The sequence below is a fragment of the Macrosteles quadrilineatus genome, unplaced genomic scaffold (assembly GCF_028750875.1).
Source record: "Macrosteles quadrilineatus isolate MER2022 unplaced genomic scaffold, UCM_ALF_1.0 Scaffold_9__3_contigs__length_116548681, whole genome shotgun sequence".
In the NCBI taxonomy this organism is placed as follows: domain Eukaryota; kingdom Metazoa; phylum Arthropoda; class Insecta; order Hemiptera; family Cicadellidae; genus Macrosteles; species Macrosteles quadrilineatus.
Genome location: NW_026542602.1, coordinates 12,574,249 through 12,591,444, shown reverse-complemented (window position 1 = coordinate 12,591,444; position 17,196 = coordinate 12,574,249). Strand labels below are relative to the sequence as shown.

The 17,196-nt window shown below is 30.9% G+C and overlaps 1 protein-coding gene and 1 non-coding gene across 2 annotated transcripts in view; one reads left to right on the top strand and one right to left on the bottom strand.

Moving 5' to 3' along the window:
* Positions 1 to 17,196, bottom strand: part of LOC129002312 (tyrosine-protein phosphatase Lar-like) — a 679,394-nt gene that overhangs the window by 633,236 nt on the left and 28,962 nt on the right. The window lies entirely within an intron of this gene.
* Positions 3,498 to 3,570, top strand: Trnak-uuu (transfer RNA lysine (anticodon UUU)). Its single transcript has one exon. It is a non-coding gene; the product is annotated as a tRNA-Lys (tRNA).

The following is a 17,196-nucleotide window of genomic DNA, read 5'->3' as shown; positions in this document are numbered from 1 at the left end:
CGATCACCCTGTATATTATCTCAATGTAAAACAGCTAGTGGAGCCGTCAGACTGTTACGCTCATTTTTTTTAAGAATTGTTTAAATGGAAACATATTCTTAAAAAAATAAGTGTAAAAGTGTCGGATCAAAGTAAATTAAGGTGAAACATAATTTAAATAACTATAGATGTTAGTGAGGATAGTTTCTGCCTATATTTTATTATAAACTGAACTATAAAAAGTTTTTTTTAATTTCAACCTGAATGGTCTGTAAGTAAATAACCTAAAAAATATTTTAAAAATACTAACAGATAGTATCACTTTAACACGAGAAGCCCAAATAGTCTCTAAGGTGGTTCCACATAGAATTCTCAACTCTCTTCCAAACACATGTAACAAGTTGTAGAGTCTTACAGGTCGTATAGAATTAAGATTAGGGTTCTACTGACAGTCTCAAGCAGCTTTAGTGTTCCTAATAGGATAACTACATGACTCAGATCATTGAAGGATTACTGTGCAGTTAGAGGGGGCAGGAACTAGATTAGTGGGGAAGGTAACCGAAATAGTTATACATCAACTTACACTCACATTTACTATAAAAATCCAGTTAAATTAAAAGCTTGATTGCACTCTAAGCAAGGTGACACTTTATAGTAAACATATGGATTTAACCAATATGGTATATAAAAGGAATAAATCAAATTACTTATTTTAGTGACATATATGTTGTTTAACATTGTTAGTGTAGTATTCAATAACACTTTCATAATTTATAAAAAACCCCAAAAAATGCAAAAGATTGCACATCATGAAAGGCTATTTAAAACATATTGTACTCTACAGAATACTACATGGTATCCGTCATATTTCAACAACAGATTTTCTAGCCTACAAGCTCCAGTCACTACAACAATTTCCGAATTAATGATTTGTTTAATTACTTTTAAACATATTAAGAGCTTAAGTTATTTAAACCAAAACTATCCTCTATTGCGCTGTATGTAGACCACAGACAGTAATGATTCTCCCGTGTTAGCCGCGCTGTGGTCAGTGGAACCTTACACAACAAATCACTGTAATTCAGTCCAACATCGTTAAAGGAACTATATCGTAAATTTAAGCAGTATACAACATTTTGTTTCGTTGCATTACTGTCAGTGGTAAAGAGAGGTTATACACGTAAAAATAACCTCTCTTAGAAGTTATGAGTAGTGATTTTTAGTAATTAAAACGCACTGTCTTAGGTAAAGTAGTGTACGCAACTCGCGTAAATAGTACTATATACTCGTCTCGTTACACTATCTTTACGCAATCGTTACTAGTAATGGGTTGCTAGAGGGCATCGTTGAACAAAATTTAAGAATTCATTCCACTTAAAACTTTGTAAATTAACACTTCATTTTATTTGAAATCAACATTTTTTCAACTTTTTTAAATATTCAAGATGATATAAGGGTAAAAACACATTATTATGAAAGACCAATGTATGAAAAGTCCTTGAAAACACTTCAAACAATTAATTATACTTCGAACAGTTGTCAAATACAATAGTAGTAAAAATCACTAATGAAGAATTGAATTATTTTCTGACGTTATCCGCCGTGCTGAAACCGCCGTGCATGAACTGTGACATTGTTATACATGACCATGACATTATGGCTAGAAATTTTTTCGAAACCTGTTGGGATTCATTATCATTATAATTGTATCTTTGTTTTAAATTGTTCCTTTAAAAGCAATTTACGTTGTCGTTACAAATGACACGCATTAAAACACATTATTTTTCAAACACTCCATCCTCTTTCTATCCAGACGAATCCAATTCAAGGAAAGTACGAGAAAAATGAGGTGATTTGGGAAGAAAGATTCTCAAATCAAATCCCACCGATAAAGTGGGTACTGAGTCATTGGCTCCGCTTTTACTAAAATTGACTATTCCGATTTCTTACATTTATACAGTTCCGTCAGGTTCCATATAAAAATACGAGTATACACAAGAAACGCTGTTCTTGTCTGACCTTGTTTTATGATAGTTTTTATTTTAAATGTTTCGTGACTTTATAATTTATAGGGTAAGAGATTGTGTATACGCTAGTAAACCTCTAAAGTAGATAAAAATGTAGCTTTGTACCCGTACTAACTCATATAGTACAGCTAGTAACAAAATTAGAAGAAATCCACTACTAGCTGTTTTTCCTCTTCAGTCATCAGGATGTACAGTATGATGTGTTTGGAGCACATTTCCCAAGATGAATACCTGTCATACGCACGCCTAACTGACTCAGGGCTACTACATTAGTACCTACATTAGTACTACATTAATGTAGTAGCCCTGTAACTGACTATTGCATTTTCTACTTGTATTGTTCAACAATCCTTGTTTATTGCACAGAGAATTCATTTTTCAAACTGTAAATATATATACCAAAAGACAATGCAATAAGTATGTAATGTGTAAATTTACACAGCGTTTGTTTGACTTTATCTGTTACTTATTCACATTATTTTTATAATTCGTAACATAATTTGCTTAACAATTTGTCTAGGGTCATTTCCAATGTTTTCATCATTTTACTTAATATTGGCATTACTCCAAATGGCCACCAAGGTCCCCAAGTACTATCGTGGTTATGTTAGTGAATCAAATTGTGGTGAATGAATCAATAGTCTATTCCCAAACCTCTGGCCACAAGCTGTCATTATGTTGTTAAGGTAATTACAGACCACAGTCTTATATTGGTCCCTAAAGACTTAAGTACTTTTCTACAAAATAGAGACTTGGCCATTAAATTAACAACCGTCAATTTGGTTATCCAGTAAGCTGACAGTATCTTTAGATTGCAACTTAGGTGTAATCGACAGGAAATCACTAAACCTAATTTATGACACTAGTCGCTAGGAACTAGTATTAAACGTGTAAGAAAACAAAACGTTAACTTAAAACAAAATACCCCCACTGCAGCAAACCTGCAAAATTAGTGAATTAATTGTTCTTTAAATATACGGGATCAGCAATCTGACACATCCTTTCTCCCGTTAGCTTGTTAATGGCACTTATTATGTGCATGCGATGGGGGAAAACCATTCTATATTATGGGGGAATTAAAAAAGGTTATCATTGGATTTTTTTTATTCCATTTAATGTGATGTCAGGTATGATTATCATTTAGAGGAACGTTTACGTAGAGTTTAACTTTGAAAACTCTAAAAGACCGCCTTCAAAAGTTTAAAATCTTTTGTGAAAAGTATTTTTGGAAACATTTAATAACAACAAATCGTTCCTAGCCTACACAAAGTTTCATACAAATATTACCACTTAGGGCTTAATATTATTAATTTAAAACCATTCCAAAAACATTTAAAAAAATAAAGAGTATCCCATAAGAAGGTAAATGTCCTTCTCATAATAAAAAGTAAGTTGTCACACTTAAGCTGGTCCACTCTGTATAAAATATATTAATTGTAACGGTACGACTATAATAATGTTGTATTATACTTATATGCATTTTCAGCATAAGCCCGGATAGCTCAGTCGGTAGAGCATTAGGCTTTTAACCTAAGGGTCCAGGGTTCAAGTCCCTGTTCGGGCGGATACTTTTTGTGTTGGAACCAACAAACAATAACGCCATATAAATAACGTCCACGTTAAATACTGTTTTAATCACTAGTTACCACGCTTTGATTTATTTTTACTGTAGACCTAAATTAATAATCGCGGGGAAATCATAACCTTCCGCCACGTTACGAAATATCCGTTCAACATAAAATGGTGGCCTTTACCTTAAACGTTAAAGGGGCAACGATTATCAGTGGTAAAAAAATTATTTATAATTTATCAATTGAAAAATTAATCATGTGATAAAATGAATGCATCAAGGAAACCAATGAGATAGCAATGACTTAAGGTTTAGATATTTTGGCTTTTACTGGATCAAGATAGCATAATACATGGGCGGTTTCTGGTCCATTAGCTGCAATGTCGATCCATAGGCCCACACAGACTAGAGAAATCCTCGTGAATATAAGCCAACCTACTAAAGTCCCGCAGTCAATAGTGATGTTCGGATTTAATAAGAAAAAAAAACTTCCCTCAGTTTAGCATGCAAATTACTTTTTGAAGTAGTTTAATAGTTTACTATGCAATGAAATGTACGATTGAAATGTGTACGAACGGAGATTCTTTACCAGAATAATAAAACTTTTAAAAATTGTCTTAGGCCAGGTCAAGTCCCGTCGCACGCACGCACCCCCACACTCACGGGCGCAAGGGACAGGGTACGTAAGCAAATGGTACCACAGAAAACGTACTAGTACGTTTTCTGTGATGGTACACAAGAACCCCCTATCTATTTTTAGCGTAGATACAATTGAGTAAAGTATCTTTAAAATACAGTCAAAATAAAGGTAATACAATATAAAATACTGCTTTAAACTTTAAAGCGATATTTACTGAATAATAAACATTAACACACCTTACAACCCTTGGTGCCTACTTTGCTTTGATACAGTACAAAACTAATTAGTTTGCAACAGTAAAAAAGCAAATCTGTCATAATTTTGTAATAAACGAATTTGTGGTAATTACTCTTAAAGGAAAATATGTTTTGTGACACTATCATAGATTGGGAAGCACAAAAATCAACTAGATGAAGTCAGTCCATCTCTTGATTCTACAGGTTCATTACTATTGTGTGTCTGAGGTAAAATCCCAAGGGAAATGCTCCAACAACAGTCTAACAAACCAATCTTTCCTGTCGTCACATCATACATTGAATAGACATCTAAAAATTTTGGGGTTAAATATTAATAACTCAATATTAATTGTTTCGTAATTAAACTATCCATACAGTACTTCATTTCAATTAAAAGTTAACAGGATTAATCAGGTTTCCTATGACTCAAAATACGTGAACTTTTTAATCTTTAACGATTAAAACTTTTCTTCCTTTGATTTAAATTTGTTAACATTTAACTTTTAAGCGAATAAGTGTTTACCATTCACTCATTAACGCTTTTTCCTTATATTGTTATGTACATATTTTTCTTCGTTTTAAAACTTAAGTATCAGCTTTATTTTATATTCTCTAATTGCTAAGTAATTCAAAGCAATGATCTGTACTATATACAAAACACATTATATATATATATATATATATTATGTGAGTTGCTATGTACATTATACGTTCCTTGTGCGGGTAAATTGTCTGCATACGTATAGTATTTTATGGTAAACAATGAAACTGATGATATTTTTAAATGAAAGTAAGAGCACTGTTATCAATTTCAACGTACGGAAAAATCCCCTTCAATAATATTGCTATAATGTATTGAGGAATTGTATGTATAAGATAATGTCCATAGCAACACTCAAATAGCGTCCAGATGTTTAACACACTCTACTGTTTCCAACATAAAAATTAAACTTCATTATGAGGTTTGCGGACCAACTACGGGCTCAATCCAGAGACAAAATTGATTTCCCATCAATAATTGCACACTTCTCGCTATTATTCATGCGAGAGTCAAATCGTTAGTTTTACAATAATTGTTCTGACAAATTAACTTAAGACACGATATAAAAACGTGTTTTGCTGTTGTAAAATGTACTTCTTTGTATTCAACTTATTTTTAAAATATTATAGCATTTCAAATCAAGTAAGTACCAATAGTAAGTACCAATGTTAACCTCTTTAGACCACACTACAAAACCATAATAATTTTGATACTTTTAGATCTATCTTTTAATATATTCTTTTATGTATACAGTTATCCACTTAATAAGCCCTTACGATAACTTTCAAGATTATTAGGTAAGCTACCATCCACAAACGTATTTACTGTGGTAGAATATGACGAAGTCACGCCAATCTAACGCATTCTACAAAGTTAGTTCAGCATTCCTTCTATAATTGCTTAACTTTTATTTACGTATGCCATAAAATAAAAATCACAACCCAGCAACTGGGTTTCTGGGTAAACTTGCACATATTACGGCTAGGCTACACTGTATATGAATACAAATTGCCCAATACACATCTGCAAGACGTGCATTTAGAATTATATTGGACGATATAGCAGAGATTTATACCTGGAGTTCTCTTGCGTATACATAAGTTAACTTATAGCAGCTTGAGATATAGTGTATATGTTTTTTGAGCGGTAGTGTAATCAAATCTTTATTGGAAATGACAATACTCTATTGAACAGATCATATAAGTTAAAAATGACTAATTTTAACAATGACTAGTATAATATAATATTCTGAACTTGAGTCTAAATTATTATAATTTAATTTCATTATTAGCACGTTTTGATATAAGTTATGAAGATCGAGTGAAATTTTTGCTCAGTACGCGTTCGTTCTTTGAAGGAGGGAAAACTATTTAAATTTTACAATTACTTGTCTATAAAATAAAATAAAAAAAATGTAAGTGATCATATGCAATTATCTAATGTGCTTCACTACAAGCATTCGTAATACATTTTCATTAAAAACTGATTCATTCTTTTACATAAATGCATGCAAGTAATCGTGAAGTAACCTGGACACGTAAATGGATATCTATCTATAAAGAAGAGGTGATGTATGTCTCTGTTTTCTATGTGTTTATATTAGCGACACTCAAAAACTACTGAACCGACTCGGCTCAAATTGGAAAAAAATAAAGTATCCAATAATATATATGCTAGACATGCATTTTGAAATTTGTTGAGCTCTATTGTGGGGATTTATAAATGGGTTGCATGCAACCTTGTGTGCATTATAAGTACACTTTTCTCTAAATAGAAATAAACGGCACAGCTTTGTAGAACTGTAAAATTTTAGTTATATCATAACAGTTAATAAAATAGTAGTTAATTTTTATGTAAGATTCATATAGTACTCGGCACTACATCTCCGTCAATTCCCTAATTATGTCATGGATTTCTAACTAAAGCAATTCGTTGAGTGGCCAAAGTTTGTGGTTTGGTTAACCTACAATTCCAACCATTTAGATAACAGTTCTCAAATTCAGCCCATTTAATTTGTAAATATACATGAGAATAGTATTTGTTTTTTTTCTACAGTGTTTCCTTCTAAAAACAAATGTTTTAATAATCAATTATGTTTTTGTGAAATTGTATTCGAGCACAAGAGTGCTTGAAATCTAAAACATTTGATTATTACGTTGATTTATTTCATAAAGAGTTCTACACGATGGTTCCTTTGGTTTGTTCATCTTAGGCACAATATTGATATTATTTAGTTATTTTCCAATTACAAAACTCCAGAACATGAACATTCAACTAGCATTGATTTGTATAGTACAACAATAGACCCAGCAACGCGTTTGCAGCCTCAATCCAATAAAAAACAATATAATCTGCAACTCTCAATGAAACCAACTCAATTCTCGGGTTAGCTATTGGACCTATCTAGTGTACCATGGAATTCAATCATTTGTATGATGCAGTTGCATACGGAGAACTACAAAATATTTGGTTCGGATTATTCACTTGTGAATAATACATTCAGCTTTTTTCTTATTTCAAGGAATGTTTATCTAGCTAGTTGCATTTAATACCGTTCTATGTAAGGAAACGATTCACAAAATATTATCAAATATTTTTAAGCCATACAAAATTTATCGTCATAGACATCGTAGATTACATTCTAATTATTTTGATTCTTAATTACTATCGTATTCTTATATTTATTATCTAAGTAAATAAACAAATTTTTAATGCTAAGTAAAATATTTAAATGTTTTTTGTACGATTTTCAATACTGTTCATCTTGTAAACAACAATGCGTTGTGATGTCGATGGTCCAATTTCTGTTGACAGATTATTAAGTTTCTAAGCTGCGAACTTTCCATATAAAATTCGTAGCAATCGTTGCATGTTCCAGTCAACATATTGTGTTGGGTTTACCTCCCAAAGTAAAGGATAATCCACGGCGACTCTTCCACAACATGATTTTGCATTTTTATAACATTTCTCAGTAAAGATAACACCACCTGAACTGACTCTATTTGTATACCTTAGTTGAGAATGTTTCGCTCTTTTTACGTATAAAATTAAATTATACAAATATGTATTTGTTTTACATCCAACCGTCTTCATAATAACTTTGTAGATTCAAAAACACAGAACACATTTCTGCTCATCGATTTGATTTTATATCCGTTATTCTAATCGTCTAAGAAATCAAGGTTTATTATTGCAAACTGACTGGTCAATCTTTTAGAGCAATGCTAATTGAGATGTAGAGAGAATAAAAGAAAATTGCTGTATCCTAATATCGTTTGCCCAAATATCAATTCAAACACACGCAATTAAAAGGTTTATGGTATCAAATAAAAAAGTCCCAAATACATTATTTGTTTCCATACTTTTTTTTAATCATACATAAAAAATTAACAACTAATGAGTACAACTAAATGAGTATTTTAAAATGTATAGAGTAGATAACTAAAATGGATAAGTAATGATACTGGGGGAAATGAGTACTCCACTCATCTTTTTAGGAAAACATCCCTCCACTAGAATTATCTTGATCACTTTCAGCTGCGGGGAGACGTCGAAGGGGCAAAGTTTTAATCAGTGGCGAGATTAAAGCCTCCAGTCTGTTTTTCTCACCCATCCAAGACACCGTTCCAAACCCTCACTTGGATTTTCTGTGTCATACTCCCTTAGATTGGCCCTTATCTTTTATCTTATATTGATCCCTTATCTTTTCAAGCCAAAGACAATTATTTCTAAGCTATGTTTGTGTCCGACAACGTGTTGTTGCGATGATGAATTCTATTATAAATAAACATATTAATATCCAGACATAAGAGGGTTATATAACCTACAGTGACATACAGTTATTTTAAATGCTAAATAAATAGGAGTTAGTAGTCAAGCATTATCAAAATACTTGCAAATTTAATAAAAATAATAGTAAGGATTATACTAACAGCAAGAGATCCATACGTGAAAAGTATCTACTTTCATATACTGCTAAAACGCGTTGCGTTGTATGACAAAGTTTCATAAATATCGCAGTAGGTGCAATGATAATTGTAGCAGGAATTTCATATTAGCTACTGCAAAGCGAATATGTAGAGGTATTCCCTTTATTTAGTTCAGTTCAATATTATTTAAAAATAGTATTTGATCGATGGTTGAATATTTTTCCCGTATGGTAAAACCTTTGACGACGACTTAACCTGGAGAAATTTACTAATCTAAAAACAAAATCCCGCCCCTTTGTCGTATGATTGAACATATTAATTTAAAAAAATGTTTCGATATTATCTATTTATTCTTTTTTTTATTTTATATCTCATCATTTTTGTAAAGTATTGTCAACATAATACGTTTCGGAAGCTAAATGATAAAGGGTTTTTGTCGTGAAAACAATTAACATTATTTTTCAATTTTTTATTGTGTTTTAGGGCCTAGTTAAAAGATGTTATGTTGTCCTTGTTAACATGTTAACAATGTCCGTATTTTCTCCAGACCTCATAATATTAAGCCGATGATATGTTATAACACAAATGTTAACATATATTTGTTCTATGTTTTACAAACATAGGTACTAGTGCAATCACAAATTCTAAATTAAGAAGAAAAAAATAAACTTGACATATAATATGTCTTTAAAGAAATTATATAAACGTTACAGTTACAAGCCTGGAATTGTACCTAATGTATATTTATCACTTTTAACCCTCAACAAAGTCACGTTTAACTATAAAATGGCAATTGTCTTCTTTACAACGTTGATGTAGATTAAGCCTAACGAACTTATGCTTTTATGAGTGAGGCGACGGTAAATGTAAATAAGCTTCGTTATGATAAGCTTTCATAGCGTTATAAAATTATTCAAAACACTTCTTAAAACGAAGATTATACTTCAGTATCAATAATATTTGTCAATTAAAACAAAATGATTTTGATTTCGTGAACTTCCACATATTTTGCATATCTCCATGTTATCAGGCACCAATAAAAGTATTAAATCGCACATTTAACTCTCACTGAAAAGATGTGTTCGTTGATATCCAGTTAATGTTTGGATTTTATTGTGATATTTTCAAATCACAATACGTGCAATGGTAGTTCAAACAGGAATTTTATTTTAGCAACTAAAAAACTAATACTTGCCAGTTGTATCGATATTTCTGTTATGAAGTTCAGAGATATATTATTTTAAACTAATAGTTTGTCAAAGTATAATCTTGGCATACAAATATTTCAAAATATTTTTCCTGTCCTGTACCTTTATACCACGTATTATCATAAAGGAATTAACATAAACTAAAATACTTTTTACTGGCTAAATCGTTATTGTTTGACTGATCACATTAACTAGCAAAAATTGTGTTAAGGATTTTAATTTGTTTTTTTTGTTTTTTTTTTTTATAAACGTTTCCTTCTTTATTCAGTATCATCATTGACTTTAAGTCAATGGTATTATCAACCCAATAGTTTCATGAAAATAAACTTATTTGAGATTTTGTAGTCAAATAGCCTAGTAAATAGGTTATAACATAACATAGGTAATAATAATTCAGAATTTTGATTTCTTATGTTAATTTTTACTTTATAGCTATCCATATCCTTAATAATCTGTTAGCTTTAAGATGCAAGGCCAATGGTTGATTTTTTTATTGTTTAATATTTTTATTAGCAAAGTTATTATACAAGAGCAATAGAGTTTCTATTTTCTTCTAGTCTTTTACCCAATTTCTTTATATTTTTCTTACAAAATAAACAGTTACCTCGGCTTATCCCTTTTGGTTTTATCAAACACAGGTTGAAGGCAATCTTATCTTAGCCCGACCTTTGGTTATCTACTCCCAGACATTAAGTACGTTTTAAAATAGTCAACGTTTACGGTCTGTATCTAATAAAAATTAAAATGTTCGCCCATGTATTTATCAACCAACGTTTATTTAAACACATCAGATAAATGAACAAAACTTAAAAACAATTTTTTTTAGATACATAAAATAGGTTTATTTATTTACGGATACACCATTTTTACAGGAAAAAAGAATGTATTTGTGACAAATAACTGGACAGTAGATTGACCCATTAATTTAAATTGCATACACTAATACCATTTATTATGTCCTATAAGCAATAAAACCTCAAACAACAAGAATAAAGTTACACTGCACACAATCAGAGCGCAAAGTCGCAAACAGTGTAATCATCCTTAAAGCTAAACTAGCTGAATAGCAACTTTTGTTTCTATTTAATCCGAATCGTGGATATTTTTATTATTGCAAGGAAAAAAATAGGCCTACAGTAGTTCTTTCTTAGAAACTTTTTACTGTTTCATGAAATCCAAAACAAGAAGTGTCTTATCCATCCACAAAACAGTCATTGCACTTAAACGTTCATATTTTCATTGAAAATACTTATTTCCACATCTATGCACATATATGTTCATTCCAAAATCATAACCCAACTTATAATAAATATTTTATATCATTTTACTTGAGAAGTTTGAATAGTATAAACGTTAAGATTATAAGGCTGTGGTTGTACAGAATGAATATTTTATCCCCTTTTACCCTCAGTGGAGTCACGTCTCTCTATAAAATGTTAACTCTCTTGTTTACATTGTTGATGTAACTTGTCAAACCTAAGGTTTTAAGAGTGAGGTGACATTAAATGTAAAAATATACTACGTTATTTGGGACGTTAAATAAAGTTCACTTTGTACAATGTGGTTATAGAGTGTTTATGTTGAGATTGTGTAATCTATACGATCGGTAAAATTGTATTATTTGTCGAACTATCATAATTACTTTTTAACAGATCTATGTTCTATTATTTGATCAACTATAATCGTGTTTGCGTTAGTTGAAGACTAATATACCATTAAGTCTTGATACTGATATTCATTCAAAGTCTATCAGTTTTTGCTGGTTTACCCCCAATAACGTGATAAACAGTTTTTAAAATAACAATTAAAACAGATTATTTCCTTCCCAAAATACCAACTTATTTAGCAGAAAATATATTGATTGCAATTCTTAGTATAACAAGCTGAATTAATGACAAAGATTATTTCCTAAAATTTATAAAAATGCTTTGACTTCAATAACTATTTATTTTTATCAGTAAAAAAGGTATAGGAAACATTCTAAATTTTGCCATAGCATGGATAGTTTCCAATGCTAATGTAATACTCAATACGGCAGAAAATTCCCAAGATAAAAAGTGACCATTAACCAAACAATGTTAGTTGAATTTATAGTTCATCCTATTTAAAAGTTTTCCATTTACCCTGGAATACATTTAAATCACGATCCAATAATAATACACAATAACTAAATGTTTTGTGCACTTATATTTTGAAAATTCTTTTGAGGTTAATTTTGAAGTGTAATTGTAAATCTGGATATTAATATAAAAAGTTAATAAATAATTGTGATCGTTGACCAAATAATGTGGTAGTTTATCTTTTAAGAAGTAAATTAACTATATTTCTTAATTTTAATTTAGCACTAAGCTAGTTTCTTAACGACAATAGCATGGATAGCTTCCAATACTAATGAAATACTCAATACGGCAGAAAATTCCCAAGATAAAATGTGACCATTAACCAAACAATGTTAGTTGAATTTATAGTCCATCCCTGACAATTCATAATGCAATTTATCATTCGTTGGCAAAATTAAATTCTTCCATGAGATTTAATCCGTGATTCATTTTCAAGAATATTAATCTTTTAGACTTACAATTTGAATTTTGGGTAGTAGGCCTATCCGTTTAATTTAATTTTACATTACGATCACTCTTGGTGCTAAAATGTTGCGAGTGTTCCATGTTTCATACTAAGGGTAAACAAAATATAGATAGGAAACCAATAAAAACTTTGATTACTTTGATGTTTGATTATTTTTTGTTTGTCATTATAGTTTTACCTCCTACATTCTTGTATTTAACAACAATGTTTCTTCTGGTTATGTGGTAGATAAAGTAATCAAAGCCTAACAAGGCCAGTAAAGGTTGCCTGTTAAAATTAATTGATCCCTACGGCAAACATAGTCAAGCGGGGTTTCCCCAACGAAACTAGTTAACTACAAGTTTACATACTTGCACTTCGTTCAAGTTCCTAAAAAACTTTATGTGGAATCAATGCTCCAGCAATAAAAAAAAAATCATCGATATTTTATAACGAACATTGGTAAACGATTACAATAAACAAACACAAAACAACTAATAAAAATGTGTAGTTTGAAATAAGGTTGATTAAATTTACTAAATTTACTATTGGTAAGCTAAAAGATATTATGAACAAAATGGACTACTTCATAAAGGGCAAATTTACATGCTAATTAAAAATCTAAAATTTAACATCCGTTTAAAATAATTCTACACTAAAACAGTTATTCCTCTTTGCTCAAATTGAGCCTATCGTAATCATACTCCGATACAAAAGTTAATCATATATGTGCAAAAACGTATTACTTTAAAACCTTGGAGGGGACTTATATGTAATTCCGAACCAAACATGCTTATCAGGAAATCTCTACTATGTCTACAATGTGTACATTATAAAACCATTGAATGGAATTAATTATTTACTCAATAGGTTATATCCTCCGTACAAACATTACATATCAACAAACATCAACAATGTCTACAATCTGTACATCTAGAATCCATTGAACTGAATTAATGATGTACATAACTGGTTATATTCTCTGTACAAACATTGATTATCAGCAAACATCTACAATGTTTACAGTCTGTACATCAGGAACCCATTGAATGGAATCAATGCCGTACATAACTGGTTATAGCCTCCGTACAAGCATTGCTTATCAGCAAACCTTTACGATGTCTACAGTCTGTACAACAGGAACCCATTGAATGGAATTAATGATGCACATAACTGGTTATAGCCTCCCTTTACGTCTACAGTCTGTACATCAGGAACCCATTGAATGGAATTAATGACGTTCTTATGAGAATATCTCATACTCCATATCCATCAAATGGAAATACCTTATATAGTTCTCATTAAAATACCTCATGTTGTTCTCATGGGAATACCTCATTTAGATCTCATGAGAGCACCTTATATCGTTCTCATGAGAACAATTCATATCGTTGTAATGAGAACAATCCATATGATTCTCATTAGAACACCACATAACGTTCTCATAATAAAGACACATATCGTTTTCACGAGAATTCTTCATATCATTCTAATGAGAACACATAATATCGTTCAAATGAGAACAACTCAAACATAACCTTAAATACCTTATCTATCTCAAGGGAATAGTTCATATCCATCTCATGGAAATATCTCATAACTATCTCATGGGAATTTTTCACATATATCTCATTGGAATATTTTATATATATATATATATATATATATATATATATATATATATATCACATTGGAATATCTCATACCCATCTCATGGGAATATCTCATACCTATCTCATGGGAATATTTCATACCTATCTCATGGGAATACCTCGCATCCGTCGCATGGGAATATTCCATATCAATCTAATGGGTATATCTCATACCTATCTCATGGGAATATTTCATAAAAATCTCATTGGGAATATCTCATACCTATCTCATGGGAATGTCTCATACCTATCTCATGGGAATATTTCATAAAAATCTCATTAGGAATATCTCATGCGTATCTCATGGGAATATCTCATTAATGTCTCATGGGAATTTTTCACATGTATCTCATGGGAATATCTCAGACCTATCTCATGGGAATTTTTCACATATATCTCGTAGGAATATTTCATATCCATCTCATGGGAATATATCTCATGGGAATATCTCATACCTATCTCATGGAAATATCTCATACCTATCTCATGGGAATTTTGCACATATATCTCATGGGAATAATTCATATATACCACATTGGAAAAATTCATATATACCACATGGGAATAACTCATATCCATCTCATCGGAATATCTTATACCTATCTAATGGGAATACCTCGCATCCATCTCATGGGAATATCTTATATATATCTCATGTTGATATCTCAGATATATCTCATGGGAATTTCTCATACCTATCCCATGGGAATTTTTAACATCTATCTCATAGGATTATTTCATATCCATCTCATGGGAATATATCTCATGGGAATATCTCATACCTATCTCATGGGAATTTTGCACATATATCTAATGGGAATAATTCATATCTATCTCATCGGAATATCTCATACCTATCTCATGGGAATACCTCGCATCCATTTCAAGGGAATATTTCACATATATCTCATGGGAATATCTTGCATCCATCTCATGGGAATATTATATATATCTCATTGGAATATCTCATACCTATCTCATGGGAATATCTCATACCTATGTCATGGGATTTTTACATATATCTCATGGGAATAACTTATATCCATCTCATCGGAATATCTCATACCTATCTCATGGGAATAACTCGCATCCATCTCATGGGAATAACTCATATCCATCTCATGGGAACACCTTAAATATATCTCATGAGAATGTCTCATTTTCATCTCATGACAATGTGTCATATCCATTTCATGGAAATACATCATATCCATCATTCATTCCCATATCATGGGAATGATTCATACCCATCTCATGGTAATACTTCATATCCATCTAATGGGAATACCCCATAACCATCTCATTGGCATACCATATCATGGGAATACCTCCTATGAATCTCATGGGAATACCTTATACAGTTATCATGGAAATGCCTCATATCTATCTCATAGGTATATCTCATATCGTTCTTATGGGAATACCTCAAACTTTTCAACACTAGTAACTATCAGTTACCCGGCACGCACTGCTGCGGTAATAACTATTATTTTAAATTGTTATTTGTATTTATAGTAAAAAAATAGTATTATTATTAGTATATGTATTATTTGAGTTCCTTCTTTTATTGACCGTAATTTGGTGGGCTAATGCCAAATTGGTAGGCATTTGAATACCCGAGATAGCAGGGTCGATATAATTTATGTTAGATTGTGTGGGTATAGAAAAAAAGATAAAAAATATGGGGGTATCGCCATAACTTTTATTGTTTATAATACTTTGATAAAGGTTTTCATGTTTGTTATAAACTCCGTAAAGACATTGATTTGACAGCAAACCTGTACAATGTCTACAGTCTGTACATCAGGATCCCATTGAATAGAATTAATGATGTACATAACTGGTTGTAGCCATCGATGTATATAACACATGGTTATATCCTCCATACAAACATTACATATCAGCATTCCTTTACGATTTTTCAATCTATAGACCTTTATTAAACGCAGATTATACAAAATGGACATTACACGTAAACTGTTTACTCTATAAATTTATTTTAAAAAACATTGGTGGTATAGCTTGGTATTTCTTATTTTCAAATAGAACTATTGGATCAAAAATATTTAGTTTAATTCTAATTTAAAATAAAAATTCACTAATGAAAATACAAATTCAAAATATTGGAAAAATTGTTATTCAAAATTTGAATTGGTATTTCTTGTTGTCTTGTATAGCTAATAAAACTTTTTTTTTTACGTTACCCACAGTTTGTGTTGTGTACAGTTTTTCGGGTGTTTATCTTAAAAGAGCGGGAGCATTGTTTTAACATTACTGACTATCGTCACTAAACAACCACTTACTCCCCTCTTTATTGACATCAATTCTGTTAATTTTGGTTCCCTTACGCAGACCTTTTGACCAAAACTCAAGTTAAGGTTTGTTTTTTCCTTAGTTTATGTGAATAAACCTTTTTGAATTAGTTTCAAAATGAAGGTTATAAAACGAAACTGTTATCGTATACAATGATATATTTGTAATAGTCAAGCTTAAGTGTGGATTCCAATAACAACAATGCACATGGAAATGAACACGTATAATTATTTTTTAAATGTATTATTGTTTCTGTTTTTTTACGCCATTGGCATTTTTTACGTTTTGAAAGGGTACGGTACAAACCCTTTACTATTGTACCAAAATTGTACTACAGTAATCCCTAAAACTAGTATAATATATCTTAGTCGTCACTGTAACTTGTTCACACTATTTATACTCATAAATTTAATCAATATATTTTATCATATTATTACACAAGATACTGCACAGGTATTAATGGAATTTGTTTGTAATTACAGTAATTAGCTATGAGCACTGTTTAAACCATGTGGGCACTGGAAAAAGATAAGGGC